Genomic DNA, 23,666 nt, shown 5'->3' on the forward strand with positions numbered 1-23,666 from the left:
CCCCTGGTTGAAAACCACTGATCTAGACAATAAGTTATTGGACTATGGGATACTTAGGAGACTATCTTAGTGTTGTTGTTGTTTTTAAATATCTAGTACCTAGCAGATCCCTGGTATGCAATATATACTCAGTTAAGCATTGCTCGGGTGAATAAGTAAAAGGCCACTATATTTTAACTTTTAAAATATCCCCCTCAGTGTCCAGCAAAGTGTAAGACTCAATCAACAAATTTTCTGGTTGATTTATGTTCTTGTAGGTTTTCAAAAGTAGAAATTACTGCTAATAACTACTTCTGAGGAAGCAAACTGATGGGGAAATAAATCTTTTTTATACCTTAATGTGCATGAAACAATTTCCTGCCCTGTTAGGATTTTTAGCAAACAGTGTAAGTCTGAAAATATAGCCTCATCATTTCCAAATTACGTACCACTGCTGTCTATGCATGAAGAAGCAGGTCTCCATGGCCTCTCAGCCTCGGCCGTGGTCTCCATCTCTTCACCATCTGGGTGCTGGGGTCAGTAGGAGCCGGTCACCTCCAGCACCAGGTACAACCCCTAGGAACTCCTGCTGCCAGCTTTCCTGCAGGAGAAAAATAGATGGCTCGGTTCAGTTAGCAGTTCCTGAACCTTTAAGCTGCATTTGCCAGCAGGTGATGCTTTTATCTCATTTGTCATAATCAAGGCCTGCAAAACAAGCCTACTAATTACAGCCAAACCATTGCACCTAAAAGTTAGGGGATAATTTACTCCATGTCCACATGGCCTAGCACTGCACACAGAAATTAAAGGCATTCCCACCATGTGCAGGTTTAAACCGAAGATACATCTAGCATAGTCTGCCCTTCACTGTCTGTTTACCTAAAATGTTTATGGTACTTAAGCTGCTTGGACAGGATTTCTTAGTTAATGGGAACTGTCACTCTCTAAAGCCCATATCACTCTCTGTACATTTAAAGAGCTGCTGTTTTCAAACAGCCAAGATCAGGAAGTCCCGATTTCACCACGGGCAATGTCAGAGCAATTATTATAATCAAACAAATAAAGGAGTAGGAAGACAAAGCAATGTATTTGCAAAAACCATCCCTTCCCTTACAGCAGTGGTTTGCTAGACATTAGAATCACCTGGGTAGCTTTTTGAAGTCTGAGAGTCAGGCCACACAACAAACAAATTAAATCAGAATCTAGGATAGTATCCAGGCATTGCAAATTATTTTTAAGTAATTTTAGAACAGTTTTAAGTGTATGAAAAAATTGCAAATTTAGTACCGAGATTTCCTATATACAGCACGTCCAGTTTTCCCTATTATTGATATCTCATATCAGTATGGTACATTTGTCCCAAGTAATGAGCAATATTGATATGTTACTAACTGAAGTCCATGTTTTTCACATCGCCTTGGCTTTCCCCTAATTTCCTTTTTGTGTATGAGAATCCCAATTACATGCAGTCACCATGGCTCCTTAAGTTCTTCTTGGCTGTAATGGTTTCACAGATGTCCACCACTCTTGGTGGCCTTGGCAGCTTTGAGGAGTACTGGTCGGGTACTTTGTAGAATGTCCCTCACCTGGGATTTGTCTGATGTTTTCCCTATGATTAGACTGGGGTTATGTGCTGTCGAGAGGAAGACCACAGAGATAAAGCCATTCTGATCACATCAAATCAGGGGGACATATATCAACATGACTTACCACTATTGATGTTGACCTTAACCATTTGGCTAAGGTTGGTGTTTGTCAGGTTTCTCCAGTACAAAGTTATTCTTTCCTCCCCCTTTTCATTCTGCACTCTTTAAGGAAGCCACTCTGTTCCACCCACTTCCTTGGGTTATATTCCACTTCCCTAAGGACATAGTATCTACATAACACTTTTAGAATTCTTCAGTATAAGAAATGTCTGTTTTCTTTCACTTATTTATATATTCAATAATTTATTCATACCTGTATGGACTCATTTATTTATTTCCTACTTTGGGTTTCATTCCAATACTGCTTTACTCTGTGGCTCAGATGTTCCAGCTTTGGGCATTGGGAGCTGTCTCAGGTGGCCCCGTGTCCCACTAACTCACCTCCTCACTGCATTGCTGTCGTTCCAAGCACCTTCTTACTTTTTGGCACATCAGCTGCTCCACACTCATTTTTCATATTTGCTACCCTAGTCCTAGAAGCAGCCATTTATCTTAGCTCTGCTTCCTTTCGTTGGAGAATGGTATTAGAGACCAAGATCTGGTGCTGGGTGTGCTCACTGCCACAGGGCTATCATTGCTCCCAGGCTCTCTCAGTTGACAGAACAAGGAAATATATGTGTGTAAGTATTAACACATGTATCCATATAAGGGGGGCACCCAAAAACCTGGAGGGCAGGCCTCTTGTAGTGCAGGCTTCTCTCACTAGGTGAGTGTTCTAGGAACCCATCTGTATCAGTGTGCTAGCTGGTATTGTTGGGAGAGTCTGCCTTCAGCTTCAGTGAATGTTTCTGAAGACTCTTTCAATGCATTTGCCCATTTATGATGGATGATTTGCGAGCGCACCTGCCCACACGATGCTGAGTGCTCAGCAGCTTTAGACAAAAAACAGCATGACCCCTCTGTCCCACCCTCCCTGTTCACCTGATCTTGCCCCTAGAACCTTTTTGTGTTTCCAGGGTGACACAAAGTCCTCAAAGGGAAACATTTTGCTGATATGACAGAGGCGAAACAAAAAATGGCAGAAGCATTAAAAAGCGTCAAAATTGATGAGTTCAAAAACTGTTTTGAGCAGTGGAAAAAATATCTTGATAGGTGTATTGCATCAGATGGAGAGTGACTGAAGTTTAAACATGTAAGAACACATAATTTTTTATAAATAAATTCTCTTTTGGGGGGTCCCCTCATATACATATCTGTAAGTATTTCTGTATGTGACTATCGGTATCTATATTAGGTGAACATGAATCCATATGGGTATCTCCAACTCTAATCCAACTACCAGATCGATGGCTCCAGCCTCTTGCTCTTGCTTGTCTGTAACCTCCCACTCCAACAGGGAGAGACTTGGCTCCCACCCCTGTCCATCCATTCGCTTGTTAAATTCCAGTGCGCATGGAGAGTGTCGTCAGAATTATTAACCTGAATTATTAGCTCCACGGCAAGCAACTTTGCAACTAGAGTGCAGTATGTGCAATCTGTATCTTGTCCTTTGATTCTCTTAGCCGTATCTTTCACAGAAGTTGTTAATTTTAAAAAGTTCCATTTATCATTTTATTACTAAATCATGCTTTGGCTCATATATCTAAAAACTCATGTCAAACCCAAGGTTTCATAGCTTTTCTCCACTGTTTTATTCTAACAGATTTATAGTTTTGTATGTTATGTTTAGTTCTGTGATCTACTTTTAGCTCATTATTATAGAAGTGTAAGGTCTGGGTCTAAGTTTGATTTTTATCGTACATGTGGACCTCTAATTGTTCCAGCATCTGTTAAAATGCTTATCCTTTCTTCATGGAATTGGCGTTGCTCCTTTGTCAAAGATTAGCTGACTATATTTGTGTGGGTCTACTTCTGGGCTCTCTATCCCATTCCATTGATCTGAGTGTCTATTTTTTCACCAATGAACAGTCTTGATTACTGAACCTTTATAATAAGTCTTGAAATTGGGTAGTGTGACTCCTCTAACTTGGTTCTTTTTCAGTGTTGTGTTGGGCATTGCCATTTTTTTAAAGCTTCCCAAATGATTCCAGGGTGTAACCACAGGTAGGAATCATTGCTTTGGAGGCAGCTGAGACTGGGAGCAAGAACATGGATATTAAAGTAAAGCAAGCCCTTTGTTCAAATTCTTGGTCTGTAGGTAAGGCATTTGAAACCTTGGGGCTTCAGTTTCCCATTCAGGAAATGGGGGATTAGAATGCTTACTGGCTGGGTTATTATAAAAGCAACGTGGGGACTGGGATGTGCATGTAGCAACCAATCAATCCAGTCAAGGTCTCTTTCTCCCCTTTGAATACTTTTTGGCTGTTTTCTTAGTGTATTCTTTGACTATTTTCTTCCAAATATCATGAAGGATTGGCATAGTTATTATTATGAAACATCTCCTGATAGCTGCATACACATGCAAGATGGGTTATAATTCAGTTTTACTTCCCCTGGAAACTGGCTCCCTAGACTAAAGAAATAAGTCTGTTTGACAATCTTTCTTAGAAGGAAGTGATTCATGTGGAACTCATGGGCAATTAATACCCATCTATTTTTTAATAATTTTGGGGAAGGATGAAAATTTACTAACTGCATAGAAACAATGAGAGTAAGAAGCAAATAGCACAAAAGATAAAGAAATAAAAATAAGAGTGATAAAAGTGCTGTGTGTGTGTGGTTTTTTAAGGCAAACAGGAAAATGACAAGGAAAAATTTGTTTTTTAAAGTGATATCGGATCTTTTTATGACTATATCTTCCTACATTTTAAAATTTGGATTTTTATTTCAGTAGAAATTTATATAAGTGGGATTATAGGTTAAAAGTACAAGCAGTTTAAAGATTTTGGTAGAAATGTATTCTTGCTTTCCAAAAACCCATCCTTCATTCTATAGAGTAAGAGATACATATACAAGCAAGCAAACAACAATATAAGTCAGTAAAGGTGAAAAGAGAGAAAAAAAACTGCACTTATCAAGTGTGTTTGTGCTCCAGGCATGCTAGGAATTACACGTTTAAATTATTTAATCCTCCTGATAAATTTAATACCATTCTCACTCTTTAGATAAGAACTGAAGTCTCAGCAAAGCTCCGTGCCTTTCCTGTAAGGGCATCCTAAGATTTCTGGTCCGGCCCCCTTTAGCAGCCAAAAAAGGAAAGAGATCTTTAATTTCTCACAAGGCACGGACAGGTGGGTTTTCACAATGGCCGCTCCCAAGACAGCAACCCTCCTCCTGCATCTCCCCAGGAGTCATTAGCGAATCCCAGAGCCCTCCATCCCTGCTTTCAACAGATGTGCCAGCCCAGCAGCAGTGGCAATAATGAGACTCGGCCACCAACTAACAGACACTGATGACTCACCGGAGACAGGGGCCAGGTCTCGCTATGCCTCTTCTCTCGCTGCAAACATTCTGCCCAACCAAATTCCTTACAATAAAACTGAGGACAAAACCCAAAGAAAAGAAAATGTCAGGGGATCGAAAGGGGTCACAGAAACCACTGTAGAACCCAATTAAATGTTGGTGTTTTCCAGCTTCACTTGTGACAGGTACTTTTTTGTCCACATTCCCCCCTCATTTCCCTGAGGAAAGGTGATGAGACGTACACCAACAGAGTGGAAAACACCGCCCTGAGAAGGAACTGCTAGAGAATTCACAGTAGCAGATGCAAAGAACTTTGGGGTAATTAAAGATACTCTAAGAGAAAACAATTCCCTATCATGTAAGCTAGGAAGAGATGAGGAAATGCGGATTGTTACACTTTAGAGATTTTATTTATTAAAAAAATATGGCTGTCTCCCCACTCCTGTGCTGAGAACGCCAGGAGGGAGTGTTCTGAAGGTCTAGGGTCCGATCCTCCCTTATACAAGTCCAGAAACTCAATTTTGTCCACTTATTTGAAGCTCGAGGACTCCCATGGTCATTGCCGTATAAGATCATAAAGCACAAACCAGCATGTCAAAGTCTGTGTCCTGTATCAATCAGCCACTGCTATGTTACTACCACACCAAAACGTAGAGAGTCAAAGCAATAGGCATTTGGTTTTGCTCACACATCCAAGGTCGGTGGAGCATTTCTGCTGACCTGGGCCAGGCTCAGCTGATCTCTCCTGGGCCCACTCAGGCACTTATGGTCAGCTGGTGGTTGAGCCACAGGTGGCTGGTCTCAGATGGCCTCACACACACAGGTCTAGGGTTGTCTGGCAATCAGCCAAAACAGTTTAAGTAAATGGGCCTGGTTTCTCACCACTGAGCAAATTGGCCTGGGTGTGTTCCTATAGCTGCTACACAAGGTTCAGAAAGAGAGAAGGGGGTATTCAAGGCCTCTTGAGACCGAGGCTTGGAACTGGCACACCATCACGTCTTCCATGGTCTACTGGCCAAAACGAGTAACAAAGCCAGTCCACATGCAAAGAGTGAGGAAATAGTCTCCAGCTATTGATGGGGTGAGTTACAAAGTCACATACAGGAAACAGGAAAGGAAATAATTACAGCTATTTTGGCATCAATCCTCCACGCCTCTCTTTCTTAGGCTCTTGGAAACTGAATAAGCAGAAGTCACTTGATAAATACAATATCAAATATAACTGGATAGTGCTCAGGGGTTATTTCACCCAGTCTTCAGAAGAACGTGGTAAACTATACGTGCTCCAAATCCAGAATGCTCCAAAACGCCAGACTGTCTCTTACCCTCTCCTGCCCTCTCACCCCCACACCCCCAAACATCCATTGGCAGATTAGCTCTCAGAGGGGACTTTCCCTGCAGGTGCCTGTCAGAAAAGTCTCCCAGTGTGCACTGCTTTCTTGCTGGTTTCACTCTTATGGTGACACCTGTTTCCACATGACAGATATACTTTCTGTAGTCTCTACAATAATTTCTATGTTTGGTTTTTAGTCAATAAAGATGTAATAGCTGCTAAAGGAGTTTCAGGAAGAGAGTGAAAAAACATTCTCTCTTCATCTCCCACCTCTTCCTCAGGGGGTGGGAGGCAAAGGCACTTCTGGAATCTGTAAAGAGAATCTTTTTCTTTTTTCTTTCCTTGCTATCCTGACCAGGAATTTCTGGCCCTGCGATTCATAACTGAGTGGAAGAACCCCAAACACCTGTGGGCCACAGGGTTAGTGCATACCCAGGAACGCTTCCTGAACTATTCCAGAACCGAAGCCTAGTCATTCTGCAGAAATTCAGGGAGATCAAACCCCGTTAGAATAAATTAGCCCTGAGCTATTGAACATGGCTTTGGAATGAAGCTTCCTGTAGAAATTAGTTTTCTAGGTCGCTATTCCATTACACAGTGCCCTCCTTATGAGAGCCCAGGGGAGAAATTTCTCTCCGATCTCAGAATGGGAAATAGTTGGGCTGCTTCTTAGGTCTTGGAGTGGTTTCGTGGTGGCTGTTACTACAGATAATGTTGATCACCTATGTGAGGGCATCTTCTTTAGTGCCAAACCTGAGACCCATCTCTAGAAAATCTATAGAACTTTTTGTTGTAGACTTTAGATATTAACCTCACACCTGACTTGGCCTTATCTTTCCTAATTCTATATACTCTCTGTTCTGCTTCCTCATTCAATTATTTTCATGTGTATTTAGTCCTATTTAAAGTATTTAAGCAGACTTAAATGCCTTTTAGAGACTCAGAAAATAAATAAGCAAACAAATCTCTCAAGAAAGCTATAGTTTAATTTTTTCGAATCCTTTAAAAAAGTTCTTCAATTTTATCCATTTTGATGGAACCCTTCCTTTTTGATTTCTAATACTGTGGCCTGAGGTAATCATCTCTCTCAATGGTCCATTATCATCTTTGGTCTAAGAAGATGCCTCTCATTTTATTTATTTTCTCTCCTTTATTTCACACCGCTCTTCCTCACCTGTCCCAACGCAACCATGTCACTGTGATGAGGTGCATGCCCTTGTGTTAGAATGTGTTCTTATAAAACATAAAGTTGCATGTGTATAGATGTTAATGGTATACATATTTTATTGTTATAAACTTCAAGCTGTTTCTTTTTTCATTTAGCACTATATATATATATATATATTTGCTATGGGTACATCTAGTCTAGTCCGTTACTTGTCTCTGCTGCATAGCATGAACTCAGCACATTTTGCTGCTCCACTCTGCAAATTGCCTCCCCCTCCTAGCGCACCACCACAGACATGCTGTGAAGACAGTTCTCATACACAGGATGAACACTTTTTTTAAAAAAGTAATGTTTTTAACTCTTTTTTTTATTGTCACCCAAGGATATGTTTATTGATTTTAGAGAGAAAGGAAAGGAGGGAGGGAAGGAGGGAGAGAGGAGGAAGAGAGGGAGGGACTGAGAGAGGGGGAGAGATAGAGAGAGATGTGAGAAACATTGATCAGTTGCCTTCTGCATGTGCCCTGACTGGGGATCAAACCTGAAATCTTCTGGTCTATGGGGTGGCACTCCAACCAACTGAGCCACCCAGCAAGGGCAAGGGTGAACACTTTTCAGAATGAAAAGGGAGCTATTAAAAATTCCACCAGGACAGCAGATGTCAAAAGCAAGCTGTGATGCCTTGTCACCTTACTCATATAGGACCCTTATAAACTCTGTGAAAATCCCTTCTGGATGTGTACCCAGGAGGGGATTTGCTAGGCCAGGAAATATATACATACACCTAGTTTGCTATTACCACCAGGGTCCTCTGCTGAATTTCTACACCGGTTTACATCCTCATCAACAGTACATGAGCATTCCCATGGTCCCACATCTCTGCCAACACTTGGCATTATCCTAATTTTGATAGTTTAGTACATGCAAAGTGATATCTCGTTGAGCATCTCTTCATATTCTGTGGTATTTTCTTATGGCCGCCCCAGAAGTCTAATACAGCAATCAACGTCAAGGAGACATCTTTACATTGAGTCATTTGCACCATGTACTAGACAGTGCTTCCTGGCTGTCTCTCCAGAAAATTATTTAGAGTCAGTGGCAAAAGTAGCCACATTCCAAACGATGTCCTCAGACCCTAGCTAATCTCTCTCTCTTTTCTAATTGTAGCTGTCAGTGTGATCTGTCTTAGCGGTATCTTCCAACAGCACAAACAACAGATCCTGGGTATTGCCAGCCAACTTTTCCCTCTCTCGGAACTCACCCTGATTACGTAACTCACCCTGGTCATTCAAGGGTCTGAGAGAGGAGTCTGATCAAATTTAAGAGTTTGATCAGAATTTCAGTGGAAGGGGTTTTCTTGAAAACACAAATTATTCCTCCTTCAGGAAAAATAACACTTCTGAAGACATGATATTGGAGCAAGGATGGGAAATGTTTGATTTCACATAACCCAAACGAACTGACAATGGTTACAGAGAGTGTCGTGTTGAGAAAAATTTGGAGCCCATTTATATGTACTCAGTAGGGGCCAGGATACCTCCCGTCAAGGTGTCGGGTGGTACACCACATGTCTGCCGTCTCTACCTGAATAGGCCGTTGCTTTGTTTTTAATGTTTGGCTGTGGGGAAAAAATCCTGAAATAGGCATCCATCAAAATTTTGTCTTAAATATTATGAGTCTGCAAGTCCCATATATTATTTACAAGATGAAGAAAACTGCTTTATGATATTACCTCTTAACTCCATTTTCTTTTCTGAAAAAATGCTTAGTTAACAGTTTGAGCCAGTGACGATGGCAGCCTTGCACTTTCCATGTGCCCGGCACTGCTGTGAGCGCTTTGTAGCTAGTAACCCCTTTACACTCCACAGAATCCCCAGATTGTAAATAAGGCCTGGAGGCCTGAAGCGCTTAAGCACTTTGCAAAGTCTTGGAGGCAATAAGTGAGAATTCAAACCCAGAATCCTCACCACTCTTTAAAATTACACATTTTTGATGCCTACAAAAAAAAAAATGATAAACACCTTTTTAAGAACTAATGCTTTTTTTCAGAGTGAGCTAACAATAAATTAGATTCCTTATGCTAGGTAAATTTGTAGTACTGATAGGAAAAATCTTGAAAATGTGTAACTAAAAAAAAAAGAAAAAAAGAAAATGTGGAACTAATCAGAAAACAAATATTGCTTATCCATCCATGAGTTTCTGAATGTTTGTTGTTTATTATGTCATACCCTGGGGTGATTTGTACACAGATTAGCTCACTAAATCCTCAAAACCATCCTATGAAGTGCTAGTGCTTATCCCCATTTTATGGATGAGAAAATGAAGGCAGAGATGTGAGGTAACTCAGAGGCTGATAAATGATAAACTGATAAACATGACTGATAAATGATGGAGCCGGGATCCCAACCTAGGTGGTCTGATTGGGACCTGCACCCAAAATTTGCAAAGTTTTGCTGTAGTTGGGCTTGGAGTTTACATACAGCTAAAAATCTGAAACTGGTTTAAGCTGCTGACGTCCTCGGCACTTGGAAGCACCAAACCTTGCTGTGTGACACGCAGAGTGCTTTACAGAAATCGCGTCGTTTCTAGGACACTGTTCAGGGTATAGACTGTGTCCAGAAACCAGGTATTTCTTCCCCTGGAAAAATCAGTGAATTCTTTTCCAACTCCATGATCTTTTTTTTTTTTAACTTATTTTCCAACATGATATCCTCCTCCGATATCACCACATCACCTAGGGGGAAATACACGTGGCTCAAATACTTGTATTGTCCTTAAAATCCTTTTGCTTCTACATTTTTTAATGGACCTAAGAAACTGAGGGATAGCTGTGATTTTTCTAACTGTGGGAAGTTTGTAATGGATCCTGTAGGATGGCTTCGAGGATGGTGCTAATTATTTCGCTGCTTGTATGTATATTATATTATCTCAGCAACTCATATATTCCCAAACATTATGATCAGTTCCTACAAATCTGTAGGGAACTAACTACAAGTTGCTATCATAAACTCCACTGGAAATTATTTACAACACCTAATGCAACACCATATTGCAGCACTCTACAGAAATGAGCTTATCTTGCTGAATTGTTCTGCATCAGATTTCAAATCTCCAAGTCACCAAACCCTTCGACTTCCTCATAAATGTCCTGTGAGCCTACCAAAATTAGTAAGACGTGGCCCAAATTTTCATGAAAGGGTTTGAAAATTTGGAACCACCCCCCCCCCACCACCACCACTTTCACTACCTCTATCCCTCACTGGAGAGCTGACTTCCGCTCCTGCAGGGGAGCACACTCCCTTAAGCTTTGGACACATAAATGACTATCTTTCCCCATTATAGTATTGCTTTATCCTTTTTTTATTCGCTATTGTATTTCTTCTTTTACTTTTAATTACAATATCTGGTACTTATAATCTGCGTAGCCACTCTGCTTTCTGTATCTGCCACCCTCCCTCATGTACACATTGCCACTTTCGGTGGTGTCTTCTATCTCCTCCCCCTGTTGCTTCTCCAATGCCCCCTGGCTTTGGGATGAGCAGAGCATCCCTTTGTGCAGTGGTTCTCTCTTTAGCCCTGTAGGGTGGCTCCCATTCCACCCCCACTTAGGAGAGAACCACCCCCCCGAAATTACCTGGCAAAGCTGTGTATATGCACACACTTGCACACGTGCACGCACTTTTCTGAGGAGACCCTATGGATTGCCTACCCCCAAACAATTCCCAGTTCCCTATGTCATTGACATCCTTTGCTACAGAGGCTGAAAAGCTAAAATTTTCAATTTCCCAACTTCCCCTGTTTTGACCAATGAGAAGGGAAACATCCTTTCTAGAATAAAAAGCAAAGCCCCCCTAGAAGAAAATCCTTTGCCCTTTATTCTTTCCCATTATTCCTACCTGGAATATAGACATAAAGCTCAGGTATACAGCAGCAATAGTGCCAACGTGAAACCGCAAGCCTGAGAAGGAAGGCCTGGACTTGCAGTGGAAAGGAAGAAGGTTGGAAATAGAGTCAGCCTCTGAAGGGATCCTTGAACCAGCTCGCACTGCCCACCTCCAGATATATTTTACATGATACGAACTGAACACACACACAGAAACAAAAAAAACGTTAAAAAGAAGAGGTAAAAATATAAACAGAAATTGTAAAATTTTCTTCCTGCTCCCTGAGAGATTGCCTTGCATACGCCCTGGGAGGAAACATCTGATTTTGGAGGTCTCTGCTAAATAACCAAGGCATCGCTATCAACAGGCATCATGAAATCCACAGATAATAAAGGGGGAGGGGGGATACCCAGGAAAGTACATACTATAAGACAGATTGATATTTGGGGGTTATTTTTGTTTTGTGTATAAAACAAAAAAACCTGGAAGAACATACATGAAATGTTAATGATGGAGGCTTTCCACTGTTGTGTGCATTGCTCTCTAATCAGCCATGTACGAATTTGCAATAAGAAAAAATAAAAGAAAAATATTATTTTAAATATCCCAGTAGTTCAAGAGAGGCCTACCCCACCTTCTACAATTTACTTTTTCCCTCATGGTGCCCTTGTCACGGTGCTGAGTGTCTCCCTGCCCTGCACTGACATGTGGTGACAGCTGGGCAGGTGTGCTGTGAGGACTTGCAGTGATGGCTCATTTCTAGTGGCCTTCGGCCTGCTCTGGGAGTGGAGGGGACTGGAGGGGGCCAGATGAACTCCCTGTGGGACGTCATACTCAGTGATGAGACCACCCTCCTACATACCACTGCATTTTCCCCATGCCTCATTCCACTTATCTCAAAACTGCCCTTATTCCCATCGTTGTCAAGGAATGATGGGCATTTAGCCGCGTAACTCCACCTAGTCCACTCCTGCCTTTCCATAGATAGGGAAGAGCAAGCTCTGAAAAGCTAAGTGCATGTCCAAAGTCAAAGAGGACACAGCAGCAGCAGAGGGAGGACCAGAACCCATTTATCATTAACAACCATCATCACTACCACGCAACTGCCATAGCACCCTCCCTGCTGTCTGGGCATTGCCCTGGGTGCCATCTATGAAGTCTCTTATCCTGACAAAAGCCCTGAAAGGTAGGCTTTGCTACCTCCATTTTAATACTGAAGCCACTAAGGCTCAGACAGATTAGGTAATTTTCCAAGTCTAGAAAGAGACAGAAGCAAGACTTGAACACAGCTCTGTCTGGCTTCAAACTCTAGGCTATTTTCACCCCTCCAGGTGACTCAGGATAGTGTTTGTCTGAACTGTTATGCACATGCCTGCAAAGCATAATTCCTCTCTAGGTGTCCGTAGCTATTGGAGTCTCAGGAAATCCATTTCAATGCCAACTTCATCTCCCCCTTGGTGAGGGGAATGCTTCCCGAACAAGCCTGTTCTCTCAGCAGCTGGTGATATTTGATTTTGATTAACACCCTGGGACCTATCACCAGACTTAAAGAGGATGCCTAATTAATTGCTTACATTAAAGAGCTGGCACTTTCTGCATTTGGTTCACACTTCTAGCCTCAATCATGTTTTCACTTCGGCAATAATATTTACGTGATTAGCAAATAGTCAATTCATACTGTAATGCGGACCTAAGCTGTGTGGGGGACCTCCCAAAGCAGATGTCCTTGACAAGTGTAAAGAAATAGACTCTTTTCACAGCAAGGGCTACGAGTGAGATCTTCCACTTACATTTCAATGGAAAATCATGCTTGTATCCACAAACATTCACTGAGCATAACTCATTCTGTGTGCCAATCATTACATTTCCAAGACCTCATGGAGCTAAAAAGGGGTCTCATTAGACATAACTTCTTCCCCCCCCCTTTTTTGGTCTGGAATCTAGATGTATAGTTCAGAGAAAAGACATTCTACATTAGACATCTTACATTTCAACAGGCATTTGCTAAGGTATCCCAAGATATTATCATGCAAAAGGCAGAAATACATGGTCTGGACGATACCACAGTTAAGTGAGTTTGTGATGTTAACGACTCCAGGATGCAAATGGAGGTCAAATTAGAAAAGGTGATGTGCCACAAGACAACCCCATGTGGTATTTTAAATCAAGAACTTGGATAATGATACAGAAAAGCAAGATTATATCTTCTGAGAGCAGGAGGTTGGAAGGGATAAGGCAGCATTTTAGATGACAAAGTTCTTGACAAACTGAACAATGGGCTCAATTCTAACATCATGATATTTAGTAAAAACAAATGCCAAGACCCACCAGAACCAGCACTGCTCAAGGGGAGATGTGACTTTGTGGGAAAGACTTGAGGATCAGAAGCCAGCCACAAGCTTAATATGAAGCAATGGTGTGATGTACGGCCCAAGTCACAGATGCATCTGTTCAAATGTACTTGAAAAATACCAAGACTTGGGTGGTAAGAGCCCTGCTCTGATTCTTACTATCTGTATCCACCCTTAGACACTGCATTCAGTTCAGCTGAAGGTCAGTCGGGACACTTTAGGATGAAAGGGTTTGTGGGTAATAATTAAGCCTGGAAAATAGGCATAAACTAAGACTCCTGGACAACCTGGGATGTATGTTGCTCAGTTATTAGGGATATAGACAGGTTGGAGGGTATTCAGGAGATAGACCCAAGGACGGGAAGGCTTCAAAAAGACAGATCTTTAGGGGGGATTTTTAAACTTTATTTTTTTATTGTTGTTCAAGTGAAAAGATAGATTATGACAAATTTTTGAAAAAAGAATTGATTAACCTGAGAAAGAGAAACATGAGGTTCATATGAAAGCTATTTTGAGTTATTCAAAGGGCAGCCTATAGGAGAGGGATGGGACCTGGGATCAGGGGTCTTGAGGAGTTCTCCCACGGGGCATCCAAAGTAGAGAACATGACTGCATCTCAGCGGATCTCCAGCCGAAGAGACAGGGAAAGGAACAGACCCTTAGCAAAAAACCAAAACAAACCCAAACTGTATTTGCTTTTTTCAGGGGACTATTAAGAGCTGAGACTTTTCTTTATAAGAAAAGTTTTCCTTTGTAAAGTTTTACAAAGTTTTCCTTTGTAAAAACCAACACAAATAGCATATTACACTAACTGTGAGATGCCATCAGTTGTAAGATGCCTCACTATTATCTACCATTAAGAGAGAGGAAAAATGCTGCCAATTACACCCCACACTTCTTCACATTTAAATTCCAGCACTTCTGCGTCACTTTTCCAATCAGAATTCACATATTGTTCCATTGTATCACATGATATCAGTGCCTGTATCATCAAGAGCTTTGAGAATGTAGTACTTTTTTAAAAAAGCATTCCACTCTTAGTGCCAGGATTTCTTCCAAGCCAGTAATGTTTGATCTGAAGGTTTTTATGTTGTTACATTTTGTTCTAATCAGCAAATGACAATAGTGGGTTTTCAGACAAAAGTGAGGATTTTTATTCTTTCTTCACATAGCCCTTAAATTGCTTTCTGATGGAAACTATGAGGGTTGAAGTTGCCCAGTCATGACACCATGAATAACGACAAGATTTGTCCCGCACAGACAATGACAAATCCGTCCAACTTGTCTCCAACCCACAGATGCTTGGGGTGTTCAAGTGTGAAATATGGATGTTTCAGAATTTATGAAATACAGTTACTCAACCTTCCTGTGTGCCTTTTTGTCCTAGGTTATACCCTTTACTTGACCTTCCCCAGCCTGCATCCCTAGTTGGCTGTGACAACATCCACTAGCTCTCCGTTTCTGCCCCTGAGAGTCTCCACAAGTGTTCTCCTGTTTGTCCTTATTGTTATTTTATGCCCAATCCTGTCTACTTTAGAAGTATTCCTAATTTACAATAGCCAAGTACTGAAAGCAACCTACGTGCCCATCAGCAAACAAGTGGATCCAAAAACTATGGTATATTTACACAATGGAATTCTACGCAGCAGAGAGAAAGAAGGAGCTTATACCCTTTGCAACAGCATGGATGGAACTGGAGAGCATTATGCTAAGTGAAATAAGCCAGACGGTGAGGGACAAATACCATATGATCTTACCTTTAACTGGAATATAATAAATAGAAGAAAAAAGCAAACAAAATATAACCAGAGACATTGAAGTTAAGAACAATCTAACAATGGTTAGGGGGGAGTGGGGAGGGGACAGTGAGGAGAGGGGATTACAGGAACTACTATAAAGGACACATGGACAAAATCAAGGGGGAGGGTGGTGGTGAGGGAGGGAGGGGGGTTCAGCTGGGGTGGGGTGGAGGGATGGGGAGAAAAGGCACACAACTGTAATTGAATAACAATAAAAAATTAAAATTAAAAAAAGAAGTATTCCTAACCTTATTTCAGCTAGTTTCCTGTTTTATGTCCATCAACTGGTAGAAAACAAAGCAAAAAGGAAAAGGTCAACCAAGACTTTTCATCTCAAAAGAAGAAATGCTTCATCTCTCACTGTTCTTATTAAGAAGAGCTACACAGCTTTGCTGTTCAGAGTAGATCCTAGCTCTGGATGTGAAGCAAACTAATTTGTAGAGATCTTTAAAATGTAGATTCCAGTGGGTTATCCCAGACCCACTGACTCACACTCACAGCAGGCACTTGCATTTTTAAAAGAGATCCACAGTCCTGGCCATTGTGGCTCAGTAGGCTGACCATCATCCTGTAACCAAAAGGTTGTGAGTTCGATTCCAAGTCAGGGCACATACCTGGGTTGCAGGTTCAATCCCTGGTCCAGCATGTGCAATCCCAGGTCCAGGTGCATACAGGGGGCAACCGATTATTGTTTCTCTCTCGCACCAGTGTTTCTCTCTCTCCTTTTCTCACTTCCTCCCTCTTTCTCTAAAGCCATGCCCTCGGAAACATGTCCTTGGGTGAGAATAAAAAATTTTTTTTAATTCGAAAGAGATCCACAGATTAATGTGGAATGTCATCCAGGTTATAAACCATTAGGAGCAGAAAGACGGTAGGCACTCAAGGACAACTCTACGGACATACACTAACCCAAGTTCAAAATCAAGAGGCCCCAACTCTGAGGGAACCGCAGAAAGAATTCACATAGGTGGACCACAATTGTATTAATTCCAGCCATAACATTCACACCAGCCTGTACTCCATGTGATTAAACTAAAGTGTATAAAGGACGCTGTAATGGCTGGTCACGAGGATGAGCAAGGTGAGAGCACACGTAGGAAATAAAGGACGAGAGTTTTTTTTCCCAACCTCCCAACAATCCCAAAGGCCACCTGGTCTGAGTCATGGCATAGGTGACCTTGTCCTCCATTCTCCAGCCACAGCTCTGCAGGCCCATTTCAAGGACAAGATACTCTGGGCATAATTCTGGTTCCCTGATTTAGGGATATTCTGTAGCCATAGAGTGGAAGGTTGTCTTAATGAGGCCCTGTTCTCAGAAAATATGCAAATCCCTGCCCCAAGGGCTCAGGAAGTGGTTTTTATGGCTGTAAGAGGGCCCTGAGCTCCCTTTCTAATCACCTCCATTCTTAGCACAGAGTCTTCTGAATCTTAGATAAGCATTACATCTCCACTCTTTTCTTTGGCTAGTAGATAATTGATGATTCTGCTGTTAGCTCTGGCCTTTTAATTGTGCCAGGAATTCATAATGAAGTTTCCACACTAAAGTCCAGCTCATCTCTTACTCACCTCTTAGATCCAGGGACTTCTTGCTCATAACCAAGGAAGAGCCTGAGACTCAATGTCTCCTGCGAATTTGTTTCCCCTGGGCCTAAAGCAGAGGTTGGAAGCAAGAACACCGGAACCACAAATCATTGCAAATCAGTGCTGATGGCTGCAATAAATACTGATGCTGTACTTTTCTCACCTCAGCATCCTGTATTGAACACACACACTGTGCCCAAGCCCTTCATCTCCATTCTCCTTTAATTCTCAGCACAACCTATAAAGTAGACTTCATTGTCCACCCCCATTTTACAGAGCGAGGGCCGAATGCTAATAAGCAACACTCCCAGAGGCCATACAACAAATAAGGGAAGGGTCTGTCTCATGTTTCACAAAAATGTTAAATTCTGTTTAGTACGACAAATAGACACTGAGGCTTTATTACATACCAGGCACCTAGACACCTGCCAGCCAAGGAGGTATGAATTCATGGAAGGCACTGAGAGGACACAAGACGGAACACTTTTGCTGGTGGTGCATGCCCAGACACCAACCTGCAATACAAGGCTGACCTTGATAATGAGCCATAAGGGATGTGTGAAGTGCTAACAAAACACAAGGATGGAGAAAATAATGATAACTGGAAAGGTGCCTGGGAACAGGTAAAATTTGAATGATGCCTTGGGGCAAATAGAGAAAACATCAAAAGGTCTAAACTGTTTTTACCCAAAACACTTCTGATCCCAAGTGAGGGTTTGGTTTTTTTCTTCCCACCACATCAACCAATTCTCTGACATCAGCTGGGTGTCCCACAATTCCATTCAATTCTGGAACTCTCTACCTGGAGGTAGACTCAGATCCTACAAGTTAAGGGCTCCACTTTACAAGGCGGCCCCCACTTCAGATGGCAATTGAAAGCTGTGGATCCTTTGTTACTGCTCTGGTGGCACCTTTGGGCACAGAGGACTCATTCTAACACTCGTGCACTGTACTATACAAGCTCAACTCCCTGTGCCTGGCTCAGATTCTCTAGACCTTAGACACCATTCAGCCACTTCTGTGCTAAGGTTTTGCAGTCTCCCTGGGCTCTTCTGCAAAGTGATGACAACCCAAGTCATCTGGCATTCTGTATCCATCACCTTTCCCTCTGAGGAGCAGGGCACAGAGCCCTGTTCTCAGAGCAGAGAGAGGCCATCAGCACCTCAGAGTGAGCCCTTGCTGCTTCCCCTCCACCTTCACCTTCTCTTTGCTCCTCCCACTAACACCCAAGAGCTCTTTCCTCCCCGAGATCATACCCTCTCTTCTCTCACTGCCAGCATACCTGCAAAACATCATGTTCTATCAGAGGCTGGCAGCCTTGCTCCAACTCACCTTATAGTTTCTATGCCAAATGTGCAAAGGGTCTTGACTTTTGACATTAAAAAATATTTTTTTCCTGTTCTCTGGTGAAACTCTTTTGTTCCCTGATACAAGTGATGCCTGAATGGGTTCAGGGGGCGGGGGTGGGGCAGAGCAATAGGAGCTGCCAGCATGGGAAAATCAGCTAATGTATTAAAAATATCATCCTGTCAGTGATAACTTGCTTCCTCCAGGTTCATACCTGCTTTCTCCCCTGCGCAAAGAGGGAAAAGTTTACTTCTCATCCTCCTTTATATTAAGAACTCCTTCCTGTTCTTGTGTTTCAGAAGGATTTCAGTTTCAGGCAACTTGCTCCAGATTGAACTGATGGCTGGATTCCAAGGAGACCCTAATGCCCCCAGATGATGAATCTCACATCTAGAAAGCTGCCTCAGTAAGAGTTAACTGCTGACTCTTGGAGATTTTCTCAAGAAACTCAGCAGACAGGGTCATAAGCGGCTAATCACCAAAGGGTATAATAGTGTAGAAATATAACAGTTTATATTAGCTGTATGGCTGGTGTGCCTACTGCAGTCTCTGAAAAATGCTAACACAAGATCCTTAAGAGGAGCCTATGTCCTTTACAATCTTTGCGTGCCAGCAGTCACCACAAGGAACTACGTACTTCCTCATTCGGCTACCTGTTCACGCACAGCTTGACTCTGCCCCTGCTCGTTCATGGACACTTGCGCTCCTTCTCATCCCTTGTGGCATGCCCTTGGTTAGATGCTGTAGTCCTTCCTTCGGTTTCAGTTACTCTCTCTGTTTCATAGTACAATCGTCTGTATCGACCACAGGCCCTGAAATAAAATTAACTTGTCAATTGAAAACAAATCAGCCTGGCTGGTGTGGCTCAGTGATTGAGTGCCAGCCTGCAAACCAAAAGGTCGCTGGTTGGATTGCCAGTCAGGGCACTGCCTGGGTTGCCTGCCCGGGTCCCCAGGTGGAAGTGTGCAAGAGGCAACTGGTCGATGTATCTCTCGCACATTGAGGTTTCTCTCCCTCTCTTTCTCCCTCCCTTCCCCTACCTCTAAAAATAAATAAAATCTTTTTTAAAAAATCAAAGCCAAAAATGCAGATGTTTGAGAAAAATATTAACTTGGTTCTTTTCTCCACCAACTGCCCACTCCAAATGGGGACCCTAGGGAGTTCTACTTCTACCTAAGAAAGACTCCACACAGCAAGGTGATAAATACCCATAGGCCCTGCCTCCCACCATAAACCCATACAGGTAAAGGGCCAGAGACATCTCTCCTCATTAAGCAGAAGGAAATCTTTCTTACTAAAGATTAAATTCCTCCCCTGCGGCTGTGGATTTACCCACAAACCCGCTCCCAACGGTTCTCTTATGAATGATGATTGGGAACAATCCATCATTACCGTCTCCTACAACAGCTGCTCAAATTGATTCGAGTGACAGACTTCCTGGTGGAAGGAGCCAATAATAACACTTCTAGGGGAAAAGTGGTGGGGGGTAGTTGGATAGGGTGGACCCACATTTCCAGGATCTGGAAGGAAATATTCAGCAGCATCTGGCTTTACCACCTTACATATATTCTTAAACACACCCAGAAGTGATGTTGACCTCGAATGTTCTTGCTCAAGATGGGTTCTAGACGTCTCAGGTCAATCACTTCATAAGGTGTGTAGGTGTCTAACCACTATGCTACACACCTAAAACTAATATAATAGTGTATGTCAATGGTAACTGAAAAATATTTTTTAAAGTTTTTGTTCATTTTACCCACTCAAAGGGTTGAATATTATTTAATACGCTTTTATTATTTAGGAAAAAATTGTACAAACACACAAGATGATTCAGAGAGTACCTGTGTGCCTGACAACCTAATCCCTCTGTCCCTCCTTTCCATCAGTGGTGGAGGGAGGTTCCTTTTATTTCAAGAATGCAAATTTAGATCATATGAAAAATAAATGCTAATATAATACAACAAATACATTGATTGGGCTTTGCAATTCTGAAAACAATAAATTACCAATAGCTCAAAGCAATTATCATTTTAAACAAGATCCAGGAATATATTTATTTAATTTGGTATGTTATCAATCACCTCCATTGTCTTCTTTGTGCTAGGCAAAGTGCACAGGAAATTTCTCTCCCAACATCCCCTCCCCCAAATAAAGTATATGCTTACAAAAAATATCCCTCACCTAACCAGACAGCTTCTGAAAAGTACATACAGTATTTTAACTCAAAGCAACATTCATACCTGTTAAACATTTTTAAACTCTTCTGAAAACTTCAATAAAACAAGCAGAATTCATACACCTCACCTACTTAAAGTAGTATGCTGCAAAATCATCCACATACAGAGTTAAACAATAAAATTTTCCAAGTATACACATGCTGTGAGAATCAATGACCTCTTCTCAAACCAGTAAATTGGTTTCAAGTATTCAGTTCACTGGTTGCATCCAACAGCCTGAATAAGAGGCCACCTCCTGAGTGAAAGGGAGGTGGGCGATGAATTCTGGGAAAATGTGTTCTCATCAGCATTCCTGTGCTTCTTACTGCATGGATGGTGATATTTGTAAAACTCTTTGGAGACAGCCCTGGATTTAATTTCAGTCAATCCTCTTTGTGGGAATTTTAACAAGAATGCTTTTGCAGAGCACTCTGTACTACCTCTTTTTATGGAAACAATTTGTTGCAATGTAATTGTTTATATAAATTCATATTTTCTGGACTTTAAACTGTGTAACTTTGCAGCCAGGTTATTCTTTCTAAAATAAAACTCATATTCTCTAGAAAGGTTTAGCTGAAGTAACTGGCATTTCAGCTGACCGATGGGCTTTGGGAATATTTGTCAGAAAATCTGGTCATGGTAACAGATTTACCTGTTCACGTCTATCACTCCCAGGCAAGTCACCTGTGTTTTCTTTCTTCCCCTCTTCTTGCCTTCTCACCCCTGAGTGCCATCCACCCTTCTCTCCAGCAATCAACATCTATCACCACCTCCACGACTTGACTTCACTCTGAGGCTTCTGTACCAATCCTTCTACCTTTGGAACCTCCTTTCCTTTCTTCTTGGGATGGAAAGTTTATGCAGAAATTTTAGCCCAAAATACAGTCTAGATGAAAGAAAGGTCTTCCTCCAGCAGGGTAACCTGTGCCTTCCATTTGAGTGCACATAGTTTCATAGGGGACATACACCAAGACAAAGGCAAAGGAACCTATTCTAGCTAGTCGTATCAAGTAGCGTATGAGTAATTCATTCCTCTAATGGTCCCCAAGGCTGCCTGCCCTACATTCCCACCTGCCCGGTCCAGGCTCACCGCCAGAAAGGCAGAACTGAGAACTCGCCTCTCAGAGCATCTTCTCTTCATGGGGCTGTGATGGTACTCGTATTGGGGTCTGCTTTCCCTCCAACTCCCCAGAGTCCCGCTCAAGACTCCCAGAGGCTTAGATTTCAGGGCTTGACTACTGTTTTAGAGACACTGTAGGTGATACTGTTTGTGGACTCACCTCGGAGTCCTACTGACATTAATTATCTACTGATAACCTTATATCCCTACTTGTAAAAAGAATTTTAGCCTCATTAATAATATTGTTCATAAATATTAGTATCATGCCTAGTATCTAAGAGAAACTATGAGTTAAAAACAAGTAAATTTTATAAACCCAAACTTTGAAAAAGGATATGAAAGTTGGAGGCTGCTTTTTTTGGTTTGTTTGCTTTCTTTTTATTTCTCCTTCCCTTCCACATATTTATCATTCAAGAAATATTTCTTAATCTCCTGTTAGGTATCCTATTGGGGGCAAGGACTAAATCAGAGACTCCCTGCCCTTGTGGACCTTACAGTCTAACAGAAAAAACAGATGACCAAGTAATGAAGAAAAAATAAAAGCAAAACTGCTACCATGATAAATGGTAGGGAAGACGAGGACACAGTGTGCTACCAGGAATAATGGGTCTAGTTAGAGAAGCTAAGGAGAGCTGGCTGAAGGTGGCAGAAAAGGTTGTTCCAGGAGAGAGAATGACATAGGCAAAAGCTCCACAGTGGGGAGTTTAGATCATATATTCCTGGCAAGGCAAGGAACTGAAAGGAGGCCTACGGCACGGGCCTAGACAGGGTCAGGGTGGGGCCCAGAGGCCCAGATGAGGCTAGGGTGGTGGACAGCAGCTGTACCTTATAGGCCTTCATGGCAAAGAGCAAAAAATAAAAGCCACTACAAGTCTGTCCTGGAAGGGGTGACAGGACCAACTGGGCTTCTTAGCGTACTAGTCACAGTGTGGACAACTTTGATGGCAAGAGTGGCTATTAGTAGTCTACTTACAGTGGCCACTGCGGGGGTCCTTACAAGAAATACGGTCACTTAGAGTGGATGGAGACAGACTCGGAGATTGTCAGGTGGGAAAATAGTCAGGTCTTAGCAGTGGGTTGGGTATAAGGGCTGAGGTTTAGGAAGCATGTAGGAATGACTCTTAGGTTCCTTATGTATTCTATTTTAACTATTTGGTCCTTTGCTTTATCAGTGACTATTGGCTGGGGTTTCTAGGCACTATTTGTCCCTCTTCTTGTTTCTACTTCATCCTGAAAGAAATATTACCTATTATGGTAATTTTTCAAAACTAGGAATGCACAGAGACCCTCAGCATTATTGCACCAATGCCCCCCAGATGTATTTTTAATATATAACATTCCCAAATGATTTCTGTTTACAATTTTTAAACTAAGCTTGGTCTATTCCATATATATATATATATATGTTCTTTAACTTAACAATTTACTTTATTGAAATGAGAAACCTGATATTTTGTTATAGTCATAAAATATTTTTGGTTATAAATAATCAAAACCAACCTAAACCAACTTTAACACAAAAGGGAATTTATTATAAGAAGATAAGAGTGTCAAGGAATCAAATGCAGAAATGCAACCAAGACTTAGACATGGGCTAGAATCCCCCAGGCATTTCTCTCCGCATTCTGTCCTTCTCTATACAATCGACTCAGTGTTTTATCTCGGAAGTGTAGCTTTTTTCAATCTTTAATCCACAGGACAGTCTGTACCGCTCCTGTATTTTTATTTGCTCTAGGTTTAGCCACAGAGACTGACCCTCAGTCTTTCAGGGTCTCAATTCCAAATCTCAAGGATGGGTATGTGGCCCAGCCCCGGCCAGGTGTTCGAGCGTGGTCAGTCAGCT

The 23,666-nt window shown here is 41.9% G+C and overlaps 1 long non-coding RNA gene across 5 annotated transcripts in view; it reads right to left on the reverse strand.

Annotated features, from left to right (window-relative positions):
* Positions 1 to 434: 434 nt before the first annotated feature.
* Positions 435 to 23,666, reverse strand: part of LOC123479184 (uncharacterized) — a 217,626-nt gene continuing 194,394 nt past the window's right edge. For 3 of the 5 annotated variants that reach the window (XR_006654719.2, XR_008426839.1, XR_006654710.2), the window contains 4 exons: positions 19,141 to 19,299; positions 17,126 to 17,207; positions 16,174 to 16,333; positions 435 to 580 (listed from right to left, as the gene is read on the reverse strand). This is a non-coding gene — a long non-coding RNA (uncharacterized lncRNA). Of the gene's footprint in view, positions 581 to 15,807; positions 15,844 to 16,173; positions 16,334 to 17,125; positions 17,208 to 19,124; positions 19,300 to 23,666 lie in introns of those variants that run through there. The other 2 variants (XR_008426840.1, XR_011651230.1) reach the window with 2 other exon arrangements.

Source organism: Desmodus rotundus, chromosome 1, assembly GCF_022682495.2.
Source record: "Desmodus rotundus isolate HL8 chromosome 1, HLdesRot8A.1, whole genome shotgun sequence".
In the NCBI taxonomy this organism is placed as follows: Eukaryota; Metazoa; Chordata; class Mammalia; order Chiroptera; family Phyllostomidae; genus Desmodus; species Desmodus rotundus.